Raw genomic sequence first — 14,781 nt, 5'->3', positions numbered from 1 at the left:
TAACCAATGTCATAAAACAACATGTGTACTACTGTTTCATGAGAAACTATTTGTTCTGTAAGCCTTCACCTGAAGTACAATAAAATATAAAAAACTAAAAATAAAAAAATAAAAAATATATGTGTTGTAAATCCTAACCCCTATACCTGTGGCTATAATCCCATTCGGACATGGGTTTTCTTTATTATGTTAATGAGGGAGTATTAGCGTAGGGTATGTCATGAGTCAATCTCTTTTCAGACAGAAAAGAGCAGTTTAAGCAAGCAAACAAGTACATGATATAAGTCACATGATCTTCCAAGGAAACTAGGAATACAAGCTGAAAAGGGAAAAAAACCTTCACTCAGAGCAGACAGACAGAAAGGCTTCCCCTAGAGCCAGAGCTCTGAATTCAGACTTCTAGTCTCCTAAACTGTGAGAAAATAAATTTCTTTGTCGAAGCCACCCACTTGTGGTATTTTTGCTATAGCAGCACTAGAAAATAAGACAAACAGGGACATACCACCATGGATTCACCATGGCCCACAACCCAACCAATAGGTACAGCACCAAGGTGGTGTCATGACTCCCCAGACCCTTAAACCCCTGGGGTCAACGCAGACACCCCACCACGGAAGTCCATACGGGTCATGAAACAGATGGGCAAAAGCCAACCCCCAACTCAGTCTAATCTCACTCACAGTGAGTACACTCCTGCTGACCACCCCTCAAATGGTCATTGTCTGCTGGCTTCCAGTGTACAGCCCACAAAAGTCCCCCCCTTTTCCCTCGGGATTGGTAAACATATCGAGGCCACAGCTGGGCATCTCAGACACACAACTCTGCAATGCCCTCCTCCATTTTGGACAGATGAAGCAGGAAAGTTGAGCTGCCCCTGGTTCCCTGGCACTGTTCCAGCCCTGCAGTCACTGCACCCCTTGGCCATATATCCCTGCCCTCCATGTCATCCTGTCCTCATGACACCCTGCACCCCACTCCACCCTGTACCCCATGCCAGGCTGTGCAGCAGGCTGGAGAGAGCCTTGACTCTTGCAGCCTAAGAGGAGTGTGGGTGGGGCTGAGTAGTTTGTTTTTAGAATCTTTTCTCCTAGTGGAAGGGCTAAGTGGATGGCTGTTGGAGATGCTCCAAATGGGTGCCACTGAGGGCTGTGGTGTCCAGCGAGCCCATGGGCACTAAGAAGCCCCTGCCAACTGGCCCTAGACCATGAGGTGGTGCCTCCAAGGCCCTAACCAAGGGGGGGCCCAGGAGAGGTGATAGTGTTGTCAGAACACTGGACAACCAGGTCCAAGCAGCCAGGGTGTGGCGTGGCCCCTTTCCTAGGGTTGTTTCCAGGGGACAAGTCATGCAGGGCCCCTAGATCAGCCCGGCCTTCTATGAACAGCACTCCTCACTCAACCTCCCTTAGGAGGCAACCAAGATCCATGCTTTCACTTCAGAAACAAAGAACCTTCTGGTAATGGCTGTCTCCCCTCCTGAGTCTCTCTCTGGTCACTGGTCAGCAGGTCCATCTTGCATAAGAACAGCTCACAGAAAACAGCCCACCTGCACAGGCCCCAACCCTTCTATGCACCTACACCCATGACCACAGGCCCATGGGGCTGGACTCCTCCTTACCTTGCAGAGTACAGATCACCTCAAACCCCTTCCCAGGGACCAAGAGTGCAGGGACTGGGCCAGGCTGCCTGCCAGCCCCATATGCAAAGAAGACCACTGAGCATAGATTTGGGATCAGGGCACTGGTTACCCAGGCAGGGTGTGGTCTCCAAGGGGCCTGGAATAGGGCAGCGGCCCGTGAAAGTAGGACTTTTTGTCAAGGGTCATCCCATTGTGTAACAATAACTAACACAATGACAGTCTCTGCAGCAAAAACCCACTCTCAGCTCCCAGCCCACCATGGCCAGGGTCAGCATAAGACCCAGGGACAACATCCATCCACCCCTTAGCGGGGCCTTCCTAGCCACCCCACGCATGATCCCCAGCCTGCACTTGGACCTCAGCCACCCTGGATCTTAGTGTGTGTCTGGCCACAGAAAGTCACTCAAGACAGGAGACAGAACCAGACACCTCACCTGTGGTCAAGCTCCTCAAGAAACCACTGTGGCCCACAGAATCAGGCACAGACACAGGGAGGTCATGGCCTCGTTAGCTACCCTGCCCAACACTCCTGAGGAAGTGCTGTTCCCACTGTTCCCGAGTGGGCATGACTGCAGTCAAGCCCCCCCCCCAACATGGAGGAGCCCAAGCCTAGGGGAGGAGTCCCAAGGAGGTAAGGTGGGGAGTCAGTGCCAGCTCTGCCTGACAGTCTCCAGAGGCTGACAGAGGAAACGACACTGCAGCAGGGCCTGTATTCACTACACAAAATTTCACTGGGGGAGCATGTTGAGCAGTGCTCCTTTGGGCAGGAACTGATCTTTAGCTTGTAAAGAACCCTCACCCACTTCGAGGTCTCCAGGGGCTTCTCTTCAGAAGAGGGGTAATGCAGTGGTCTCTGCACAGCAGTATCTCCGTGGGGTCACCATCAGGGACATTGTGCTGGAAATCTGCTAACCCCCAAGAAAGGGGACCCCAGATCATCCCCTCCAGGAGCTGGTCCCATAGTAATCCCTCCCCATCTTTCTAGGCCAGGAACCAGGTAGAGTCAGATGGAACCTGAGCTCAGGTCGGTCCTGATGATGTTCCTCTAACACATGCCCAGACCACACTCTGCAGGACTTCCCTCTTCCACCCAGTCCAGTACCAGAGCCTGGTGGGCTGGCATCCACCCCTCTTTCTTCTCCTTGTGATCCATCCCAGCACACTCCAGACCCCTGCAGGCAGTTCAGAATAGACAGAGTTCCTACCACCAGGTCTATGGCCCCTAAATAGGCCCCCTGGCATCCTTATGTCAGCCAGCACAGCCAGATTGCCCTCCACGTTGCCCTGGTCTCCTATCCTCCCATGCACCCTCATTGTCTGCCTCAGCCTTGCACATCCAGCAGCTCTGACTGCCGAGAGGCTCCTTGGGCTCACTACTGGTGCACAGAGGCATGAAGGATTCCCTGACAGCCTCAGTACCTCCTTCTTGCCCCCAGCCCCCAGCCCAGCTATCCCCGCAGCTGTGGCTACTGAGTTGTTTCAAGCCACCCAGTTGGTAGTTGTCACAGCAGCCACAGGAAAGTCATGCCAGAAGCAGGAGGTCTAGAATCAGGCTGCAGGTCTTGTGTCTCCCCTCATCATGCCATCATCAAAGGCAGCTGTCCCTCCTCTCTTTGTACCCCGAAGCCACCTCAGAACCACACACAAAGCCTGGGTTGACTCAAGAACTCAGTAGTAGGTGGGCTTGGCAATGAGCAGGACAGCCTTCCTCAACTGGTGGTAGCCTCTGGACACCTCCTCCCACTTTGGAGTCCTTTGGGTTATGAGTTTCCAGAAGGTCGGCTGCAGGTTTTGTTCTAAGAAGACACAGGAGTCCCTGGGACACTGACTAAGCCCATAAGAAATTCCAGGTCTTCACTTTAATCCAGCCAAGGTGTTACCATAAACCTCTCCAGGATGACCCAGGAAGTGCCTCTGGTACACAACACCATAGCAAACCCTAGGTCACCCTCAGGGTAAGGGTGTAAGGTGGTCCTTTCTCTGTGCTCTGGGCACTGCAGACCCTACTAGAGCTGACACTGTGGAGAGAGCTCCACTAGCATGGTTTCCTTGTGTTCAGCTGAGGTTGAATGGGTTTGGTTCAAGAAACCGTCCATGTGCAGGGGATAGGTCAGACTGTGGCTCAGGGACCAGGAAAGAGAGCTACCCTGCCAGGAGGCAGTACACTCAGAGGAAGGAGAAGGGCCAGTGGGCTTGGACCTCTGGGGGGGGGGGTTAGGACTTGGCTGCAGATGAAGGGAGAATCCTCACCCCTCATTTCGACTCTAGAAAATGCATAATATCACACAAGGCTTTAGAAATTGACATTTGTTGCCATGCCACATCCTGGGACAGATGGAGCCATGGCCTCTGCTCTTCTTTCCTGGCTAGGGTGAATCAGGTGCTGCATGCACTTAGGAAGAGGATCCAGGGAGCTATGAACCCCTGGAGTTGTAGGAAAAGTTCAGTGAACCCTGGTAGGTGTACAAAGGCTGGTGTGAGTGGTCATGCAGTCACGGGGCCTGGTAGCTGTGGGCACTCTGCACTGACTTCCCCCTCTAGTCTTATACTCACACACATTTGTGACTTTGGCCCAGACACATAAGAGTGTAGCCCTGGGTAGTGTCAGAAAGTCACCTTCCAGGGCACGAAGGACCCATTTCTGGGCCCAAGCACTTCTGGGGCAACTGACATCAGGAAAGGACAGAGAGTTTGGGGACAGAGGAGCCCTGTGGGAGCCCTGATTGAGGACAGGCAGTGGCTGCCCTGAAGGATACCTAGGACTGTGTCATCCCCACACCTAGTGGAAGCCAGAGAGACTAGGGGAGCAAGTGGAGAACAGTAGGTGCCCTCTCAAGGGCAAGAGTCCTGGGTAGACACAAAGATGTACCTGGAACTAACTGTCCATAGGACACCCTGACAAATGTTACACTGAGGTGCACGGAGAAGGGATCCAAGGGTGGGCAGACCCTAATCAGAGGGGCCTGAGGAGTACGGCTCCAGGCCAAAGTCTTCTATGTGTGATCTTTCAGGGCAACAATGACAATTACAAAGGCTTTGCCTGGCACTGCTTACAGGAGGAGCTGCTCTGGCAAATAGACATAGTGCACAGCTTACACTGCAGTCTCCTAAGAGAGTTGCAGTCAAAGAATCAGGACCCCTCCTGCACTGGCCAGCCATGCAGAGTTTGGCTTTTGCCTTAGTTGACCACCTCCACACTGGAAGCTATGTTCTCTTTATCAGGGCCCAATTCTTTGGAAATGGATGCACAGGGTCCAGGGCAGGAAGGTCTTTGCAGACGGGCTCTCACAGGCAGAGGCCAAGTGGTGCGCCTGGACTAAAGAGGCCTCTCCTTTACCCCTTTTTAACCCCAGGCTGATCTAAGTGGTTGCTATTGGTTCTTGATGAAAGCCCCTCCTCAAAGGTGGGAAACCTTGTATAGTGCTGTCAGATACAGTGCAGAGTAGAGTCACTCAGAGAACTTCCAATTCACTCATTGTCGAATCCTAGCATCAGTGCAGAATAACCTTGAAGCACAAGCCCAAAAATCCAGGCTTGGTGATGCATCACTGCAGGAGAGGAACAGTGAGGGCAGCCGTAGAGCCCTGCAGGTTGCTTGGAGGGGGATGGCTTCAAGGTGCTCAGGGCCACCAAGCACAGGGGGTACAAGATTTTAGCATGAAGCCCACATCACATGCCCACCCACAGGTGCAGTTCCTATAGAGCTCAGAGAGGCAGCCCTGAACTTCCACTGGGGCAAGACATTCTGGTACACCCAGCCTCTGACCCGAAATGGCCCCAACCTGGGACAAACACCAGGCATGGCCAAGGTAGCTCCCAGGCCTCAGGCTAGGGGCATGCAACCGTGAAAAGTAAACATGTCCTGGCCACAGTACAAGGGTCAGGGCATTGAGGGTGGGTCAGAAGGAAAGCAGGCAAGGATGGGAGGGGGGTGGCCGGGCTGCCATGCTGCAGGCTGTCATTTATCATCTACCAGGGAGGCTGAACTCTTTCTGCATCTGTAGTATGTGGGCTTATTGCTAGTACCTTGTGGAGCATGGCATGTTTTCTTACTCTTAGACAATCTCCTGCTTCTTTTAAGGCCAATGCCATGTGTGTGTGTTCATGTGTGTGTGTATGTGTACATGTATGTGTGTCCAATCTATATATATGGGTTTTCTAAGACGTGTTCTGAGGAAAAGTTTCTGCTATTTCTGTTTCTCAAACCAAGGAGGCCACCTCCTTTACTTTGAATCACAGGGAGGTAAAGACACCTGCCCACAGCCCACACAGCAAGCCCACACAGTGAAGGCCACTGGAACTCTGCTATGTTTGGGTTTGCTCATCCCCTATGTGTCTTCAAACTCCCTGGTAGTCAATGCCCTTAATATCCTCGAAGGGATTTCAAAGCACAGGGTTGAAAAGTTCAGGAAAAGCTAAACCAATCATGGCCAAGGATGTGACAACCTCTGGGGTGAGTGAGGGTAGTTGGGAATCATAGAGATTGGCCAAAGGCTGGGGTCCACATAGGAGGGTGGAGGAAAAATGTTCCAGAAAGAGTTCCCCTATTATTCTCCTATTATACCCTCTGTTATAGAATGAATTGTGTCCCTGAAAAATGTATGCTGAAGTCCTAACCCCTGCACTGGTGAATGTGACACATGTTTGGGGAAATAGGGTTTTTCTTTGCAGATGCTATAACTCATAATGGAGTAGGGTGGGTCCTAGTCCTAATCCCTTCTGAGTGGTGTCTTATAGAAAGACAGATACACAAAGAGGGAAGACAGACACTTCTATAAGCAGCAAAAGAACACAAGGAATGCTGTCAGTCATTAGAAACTAGGAGAGAGGCATGGAGTAGTTCCTCCCCCAAAGCCCCCAGAAGGAATTGACATGGCTGACACTCTGATAAGGATTTCTAGCTTCCAGAACTGTGAGATAATACGTTTCTATTCTCTGAAGCCACTCACTTTGTAGTATTTTGTTATTAGAGTCCCAGGAGTCCAAGATAGCCCCCAAAACCATTCCTTAAAAATTGGAGGAGTTTTCTGGCCCCTGGCCATGGCCTTGGCCCTGTAGGAATAAATAAGTGTGCTCACTGCTCATTAGTCATCACAGAAGCAAATCCTGCCACTGCCACAGGAGCCACTTTTCCTGGGAGCCAGCACTGTGGTCATTGTCCCTGACCAGGTTTCCTGGGGGCTGCCCAACTGGCCATGTACTTGGGGCTGCTTGGCTTGGCATGTGCTGGGGCTGCCAGGGCAATCATGCGGAGTGAAGATGTGACCTCAGAAGGAGAGAGCAACCCTGCCTCAGAGCCACCAGGACAGGCCACACTACTGGGTGTAGGACAGCAGGAAGAGTCACTGGCCCTGGGGATGGCCACCTTAGACAGCCAGAATTGTCTAGGCAGTGGCAGCCCCACAAGGACAGAGGTGAGTGCTCCTCACCTCCCATGGCTTCTCCTATTCTTTCCCTGGTGACTCCAGAGGTGACATGGAGGAGACAAGGAAGAAGTCTGCTCTCTGAAGACCTGCAGGTGGTCCCAAAGGGCAGCCTGATGGACAGCTGACCTTCAGTCCCAGAAGATGAAGACACAGGCAAGGGCTTTCCCTTTGGTCACATGGTTGGTCACAGAAAGCAGGACATAAGGCATCCAGTACCTAGGACTAGTGGGCCAGGAAGGTCCGGAAACCTCATTGTCCACACTCTGAGTCTGACCAAGCATGATTAATGCCCTGGGCTCCATGAGTCTCCACCCACAGTCTGTGTGCAGGAAGCTGATGAATACTTGCTCCGTGCCCACCCAGAGCCAGCAACTCTCTGTCTTCTCCTGGAAAGAGCCTTAATACCACCTAGGTTGTCCTCTAATTATAAATGCCATGACCTCTCCAACTGTGCATGGAATATGACAGTAACTGCAACAACAATAATAGCAATAGCAATAATAGCAATGTTCTTCCCCTTGGACTTGTGGTGAGGACTAAATGGGATATCACACAGGTGTGTGATGTGCTGTTTGGGCCGCAATGAGCACACCAATTATGGGGCCTGTTCTTCTTAAATTATGGCAACCACATTCCCCTACCCAGAACATCCTTGTCTGATGTACTTGAAATGTCTGTTCCCACACAGCTCCTCAGGCAGCATGTGCACAACCCACATCCCAAAGATGCCCATGACTAAGTGAGCAAAGCCCAGACAAGAAACTAACACCCATCCCCTGGCTTCAGTGTGCATCAAGGAGCAGGACAAAGCACCGGGTCCTCGAGCTGGAGGGAACCTCTCTCTCTCTCTCTGTCTCTATCTCTGTCTCTCTGGGTATCACTTTCTGTCTGTCTCTCTGTCTCTCTCTTTCTTTCCTCCCCTTTTTACTGACTATCCCTGTGAGGCTTCACAGGGAATGTTGTTACAGCCATCACCAGCAGTGTGTCCACCTCTTCTGGCAGCATCCTGGCACAGTGGCCCCACTCTCTTCACCGTGGCTCCCTTTGTTATGTTTCCAGGCTGCCTGCACCATGTGCCCGCTTCACTTATAGCATTCTGGATGTCTTAACTCACTTTATCAACTTCACAGCTCCTGTACAAGGGAGAATTTAGCAGACATTGGATGCAAACTTTAGCATAAAATAGTGATAATTCAGATGGTACAGACTGCTTGAGACTTGGATAAGTGATTTTTCAGACTTACAAAACTGGTCATCCCATTTTGTGAAACCATTTCAAGACTCAGAGAAACATAGGAAGTTTCCTTTAATGAACCGTGCCCCTAGTACTAAAATCTGACAAAGCACCCCCAAAAGACAAACATGGACTAATTTACATATGAATAAAGAACCAAAAGTCATAAGTGAAATTTTAAAAGTCATGTTCTGTCCAGTTCATTGAATAAAAATTAAACCAGGAATTAGGAGCTATTTATAGTTCATTCCAGCATTTAGGGAAATCATAAACTCATGAATAGCTCAATAAAAACAGGAAGATGCACTCGAACAAACTGAACTCCCAGCAGGAGCACCAGTGCCATGAGGAAGAACATTAACATCGAACAGGCCCTCCAGACAGGAGAAGGAGGCTTCAAAGAGACAGACCCAAAAAGCCACCCAAAGTCAGACAAAGCTTCACTCCAAAACCCAAATCATGAAACTAGGTAACACAGAGGTTCTTTACCTTTAAAAATCATCAAAATTTAAAAGCAAATAATAAACTCAAAAAAAAAAAAAAAACCCAAAAACTCAGGGAATATGTAAAGTTTTTATACCACTGGTATGTTAATAAGAAAAATAGAAAAACTCTTAAAAGAAATGGACAAAAGATATAACAGACAATTAGCAAAAGAAACACAAATGGCTAAGAAATATTAGGAAAAGACAGAAAACATTTTATGAACAGACATTTTTCAAAGGAGTATTTATGATTATAAAAAGTTGGAAGCAAGCTATTGCCTAAAGAAGTTATGATGCATCCATTCGCGGGAATGTCCTGCAAGCAATCCCAGGTTACGAAGCATGTGAGGCAAGGAGCAGAGCTCCCAGGAGAACCCTGTTTGGGAAAAGGGTTCAAAAGGACCACATACTATGTGAAGACAGTAGTGTAAATAGAGCAGACCAAACTGGGAAAAGTAATTTCAAGAACTAATTGATTTTTACTTTCCCTTTTTGGTTTAATCTTTAAAATATTTTACAGTATGCCTGTGCCTCTGCTACAACAGATTAGAAAGTTTTCCCAGAGAAACCACAGGTGTGCCCTGGGCCTCAATTCTCTCCCTAGGCCTCACAGACACCTCTCTACTGAGGGAGCCCCTAGTTCTAGCTCATCTTCAGTCTGGATGCAGAGCGTTGCTCCATAGCTGCCCTCCAAAGGGGATCCTCGAAGTAGCCTCCCCACCTCCACACTCTCCTGACCAGAGCCACCAGGGACCACCCCCATCTCCATACCTGGTCCATGTGTACAGCATTCACTGAGAGCAACGCGGAAGCCCCAGTTCCTTACCAGCCTCCAGTGGTCTCTCTCTTGGTATGTGTCCCCTGCATGCACAGAAGTCATCTGCTGCACCCTAGGAGACTGGGCACAATTGGGGTCCATTCCATGCATCTCACCTCTCCCTCACCAACAAGAGCTGCTTCCCAAATCCTCCCCCATCCCAGGCCATCCTTGGCCCAGGAAAGCCACGAGGTCTAGCCCCAGCTCTGTGTCCAGCATAAAGAGGGTCCCACAGGGACCACTGATCCATCCCCAGGCCCTGGGCACCAAGAGGTGAGGAACATTCCAGGTTTTATCCCAAAGCTACAGATTTCAGCAGACCCAGCCTCAGGAAGGATGCAGTCCACTCAGCCAAGAGGGACACAGAGCACCAGATGGAAACAGCTCAAGACCCCAAAGCCCTCCAAGGGCAAGAGGGACCAAAGGCTGCACAGGCTTTTGCAGGAAGACCACCACACACACTCAGGATCCCACACTGGTTTGTCCATCATGGGGCTCATTCTCGGCCGGGCACTCACCCGGGCCACATGCAACAGCCTTGCAGAACAGCTGTCTCTTGGCTCCCAGAGGGCTAGTAAGAGTCATCCCACCTCACCTGAGCTCCATATTAAAACCTCTAGAACTCTCAGAATCCATGCTGAAGTAGGTGGACTGGACTGTCCCAGGCAGAAGGATTGTGTTGAGGCATGTATAACTGACAGTATTGCAGTCGGGATTACTGCAAATACCACAGTGACAAAGTACCTGCCCAAAAGCCCAGCCCAAAGCTCATGGTGCAGTACCCTGGGGTGCAGCCTGGTAGAGCCTATCAACTCCCACAAGACACAAGGCATTTGACCTGCTACCCACTGGTGGATGCCAGAGTTTGGAGAAAATGGGATAAGGTGTCCTATAGATGACAGTAGAAAAAGAGGCCCAGTTCCAGTTGAAGGCCTGCTGACCAACTGTCTTAGTTATCTAGTGCTACAGTAACAGAAATACCACAAGTGGATGGTGTTAACAAACAGAAGTTTATTCTCTCACACTCTAGTAGGCTAGAAGTCTGAATTCGGGGTGCCAGTTCCAGAAGAAGACTCACTCTCTGTTGGCTTTGGAGGAAAGTCCTTGTTATCAATTTTCTTTTGGTCTAGGAGATTCTCAACACAGGGATTCCGGGTCCAAATAACTTGCTCTGCTCCTGGCACTACTTTCTTGGTAGCATGAAGTCTCCCTGTCTCTCTGCTACCTTCTCTCTTTTATATCTCAAAAGAGATTGACTCAAGATACAATCTAATCTTGTAGATTGAGTCCTGCCTCATTATCATAACTGCCTCTAATCCTGCCTCATTAACATCATAGAGGTAGGATTTACAACACTAGAAAAATCATATCAAATGATGAAATTGTGGACAGTCACACTATACTGGGAACCAAGGCCTATGGAAGTTGACCCACATTTTTGGGGGACACAATTCAATCCATAACACTACCTCTGCATGAGGGAGGTGGAACCAAGCACGTATTTACCAGGGTACTTTGATCCTTCCAAATATGTGCACAGAGAACACCAAGAGACTCACAGGGCAGACTGTTCCTGTAATCACAGGGGGGAGCCCAGACAGGTAGGCATGCGGGGAGAGGGAGAGGTGACATACCCAGTCCATTTACACTCTTCCTTGTATTTTAAAAGTTTCAGCAGGTGTAGAGACTGCATTTATAACGGGATTTATAGAGAATGAAAGTTTTTTTTTTTTTGGCTGTTGTTGTTTGTTTATACTTACCCCTTGGCAGTGCTGGAACTGCTCCAGGTCCTGAGCTGTGAGTTCTGTTCCTCCCACTTGCCCTCCTGTGGAACTCAAGGTCTTCAGACACCATCCACCCCTGACTTCGTGAGGGAGAAGCCAGCAAAAGAGCAAAGAGTCCCCTGAGGAGAAACAGCAAGGCAAAAATCAGAGGTGGAGGCAGGCATCCCCGGCATCCCCTCAGGGCATCAATGTGGAGGCCAGCCTGGGAGGACTTGGGGGGCAGAGCCTGGGGCTGCTGCTGACCAGCAGGCACAGCTGGAAGAGACTCTACGACCCAGATCTCTGGCCCTCAGGCACACCCTGTGCTGTCACAGAATGAGCGAACTTTCAATTCACAGTCCTAGGTGTCCCCCTCCCCCAGGCTGAAGAATCCCTGACCTCCCATCTTGGCCTCTGCTCCCTCATCTAACATTCTTGGGGCAGGTACTGCTGGTCCCTAGGATATAAAAGGCCCCCAAGTAAATCCTGCATAGTGGGGATGGGCACTCACCCTCCCAAGGCACTGTTGCAGTGGTGGGGCAGGCTGATTTCCAAGATGGACAGACACCTACCAGCTCAGGGGGAGTTCCAGGATAGGCTGGCATAGCCTTACCAACCTCAGAGGCTCCCAGGTGCTTCATCAAACAACCACTAGGGGGCAGATCTTAAATCCTGGCTCAGGTCTCTACCTCTGGGGCTGCCTTCTTGCCATCCTGCCAGAGGAGAATTGGGGGCAGGCGTGTATCACTGTGTTATGATGGTTATGGTTATTATGGACACAGCCTCACAATGCCTTGCAAAAACCCATGGCTATATCTCATCCCTTCCCATCAGGCACTGAGGGCTTGCCCAGGATTTTGAAAAGTCTTATGGATTGAATTGTGTCCCTCAAAAATAGGTGTTGTAAATCCTAATCCCTATACCTGTGGCTATAATTCCATTTGGACATGGGTTTTCTTTGTTATGTTAATAAGGAGTATTAGTGTAGAGTGTGTCTTGAGTCAATCTCTTTTGAGATATAAAAGAGCAGATTAAGCAAGCCAACAAGTACATGATATAAGCCACATGATTATCTGAAGAATTTAAGAATAGAAACTTAAAAGAGATAAGGGCCTTTCCCCAGAGCAGAAAGAGAGAAAGAAAGCCTTCCTCTAGAGCTAGTGCTCTGAATTCAGACTTCTAGCCTCCTAAACAGTGAGAAAATAAATTATTGTTTGTTAAAACCACCCACTTGTGGTATTTCTGTTATAGCAGCAGTAGATAACTAAGACAAACAGGGACACACCACCATGGATTCAGGGGGTACCACAGCCATGAGACCCATGACCCAAACCAGCAGGTACAGTTCCATGGTGGCGACATGGCTCTCCAGACCCCCAAGCCCATGGTGGTTCACCACAGAGATGATGCCAGGAAGTCCATATGGGTCATGAAACAGGCAAGCCAAAGCCTACCTTCAACTCAGCTTAATCTCACTCATAGTGGGTACACTCTTCCTGACCACCCCCTGGCTATTATCTGCTGGTGTCCAGTGGACAGCACACAAAAGTCCTCCCTCAGGGTTGGTCAACATATCGGGGCTACAGCTGGGCATCTCAGACATACCACTCTGCGATGCCCCCATTTTGGAAGGAGACAATAGGAAGGTTGTGCTGTCCTTGGTGCCATGACATTGTCCCAGCCCTGAAGTCACAGTGCCTCTTGGTCATACTTCCCTGCTGTCTGTGCCACCCTGTCCTCCATGACACCCTATGCCCCAAACCACCCTGTACCCCATGCCCAGCTGGGCAGCATGCTAGAGTGAGCCTTGATTCTTATAGTCTATGTGGAGGACGTGTGTGGCAGAGTGGTTTGTCTTTAGAATCCTTTCTATCAGTGGAAAGGCTGGGTGGGTGGCTCTAGGAAAGGCCCCAGGTAGGCACCATTGAGGATTGGGGTATCCGGTGGGTGCACGGGCTCTAACCGGTCCCTGCCGCTGGCCCTGGCAGACATGGCAGTGCCTCCAAAACCCTAACTAGGGGAGTGCCCAGGAGAGATAACAGTGCTGACAGGACATTAGACAACAAGGTCCAAGCAGCAAGGGCCTAGTGTGGCCCCTTTCGGGGGCTGTTTCCAGTGGACAAGTCATGCAAGGCGCCTAGACCAGTCTAGCCTACTATGAACCGCACCCTCACTCATCCTCCATTAAGAGCCAACCAAGGTCCATGCTTGCACTTCAGAAACAAAGAATCTTCCAGAAATGGCCGTCTCCCCTCCTGAGTCTCTCTCTGGCCACTGGTCAGCTCGTACATCCTCTATGAGAGTGGCCCACAGAAGACAGACCACGTTAAGCAGCCCTCCTGCACAGGCCCCACCCCAGGGAAGGAAGTGCGAGCACTCCCCCTATGCACCTGCACCACATGACCACAGCCGCCAGGGGATGGGATCCTCCCTACCTTGCAAAGTACAGGGTCAACTCAAACCCCTTCCCAGGGACAAAGAGTGCAGTGACATAGAGAGAAGACCACTGAGCAGAGTTCTGGGGTCTGTGACACTGGTTACCTGGGCCAGGTGAGCCCTCCAAGAAGACTGGAGAAAGGCGTCCAGGATTTTGAAAAGTCTTATGGATTGAATTGTGTCCCTCAAAAATAGGTGTAGTAAATCCTAATCCCTATTATACCTGTGGCTATAATTCCATCTGGACATGGGTTTTCTTTGTTATGTTAATGAAGAGTATTAGTGTAGAAAGGCAGGGGCCCACGAATGCAGGGATTTTTGTCAATGACTCTCCTATTGTGTAATGATAACTACCAGAGTGAGATACCCAGCAACAAAAACCCATCCCTCAGCTACCAGACCACCATGGCCAGGGTCAGCACCAGACCCAGGGGCAGCATCCATCTGCCCATTAGCTGGGGACATTCCATCTGCCCCACGCAGGTACCCCAGCCTGCACTCAGACCCCTGCCATCCTGGATCTCTGCATGTGTCTGGCCACAAGAATTCACCCAAGACAGAAGATAGCACTGGCACTTCACCTGTGATCAAGCACTCCATGGACAGACACCTCCACCCAGATACCACCGAGGCCACAGAGCCAGACACAGACACAGGGAGGCCACAGCCTTCTAGTGACCCTACCCAACACCCCTGAGGAAGCACCGTTCCCACTATCTGATCACCCCCATGATGGAATCTGCTGAGAGGTACTACTGGGGGCGGAGCCTGTGGCAGCTTACCCTGCACCCCCTCAGCTTCATCTCTGTGTCTTCCACTGGTTACTTTCTGCCTGCCTACCCTGCCAAAGTTTTTGGCTTCTTCCAGACTCAGCAGCTGCCTCTTGTCATCTCACCTCCGGTTCTTGGGACTTGAGCTAGCAGCTTACCTGTTGATCTTGGAATTCATCCATCTTCACAGCCTGCAAGCAAGAGTCCTGTTCCC

The 14,781-nt window shown here is 50.3% G+C and overlaps 1 long non-coding RNA gene and 1 gene segment (V, D, J or C); one reads left to right on the top strand and one right to left on the bottom strand.

The window, feature by feature from the left end:
- LOC101356308 (immunoglobulin heavy constant gamma 1-like) overlaps positions 1-14,781 on the top strand; it is a 458,188-nt gene that overhangs the window by 111,450 nt on the left and 331,957 nt on the right.
- LOC111820856 (uncharacterized) overlaps positions 1-14,781 on the bottom strand; it is a 96,977-nt gene that overhangs the window by 37,051 nt on the left and 45,145 nt on the right. The window contains exon 3 of the long non-coding RNA XR_002824350.1: positions 11,359-11,501. This is a non-coding gene — a long non-coding RNA (uncharacterized LOC111820856). The remainder of the gene's footprint in view (positions 1-11,358; positions 11,502-14,781) is intronic.

The sequence above is a fragment of the Trichechus manatus genome, unplaced genomic scaffold (assembly GCF_000243295.1).
Source record: "Trichechus manatus latirostris isolate Lorelei unplaced genomic scaffold, TriManLat1.0 scaffold00053, whole genome shotgun sequence".
Taxonomy (NCBI): domain Eukaryota; kingdom Metazoa; phylum Chordata; class Mammalia; order Sirenia; family Trichechidae; genus Trichechus; species Trichechus manatus.
Note: the sequence above shows the minus strand (reverse complement) of the source record. Positions and strands in the feature narration are given on the sequence as shown.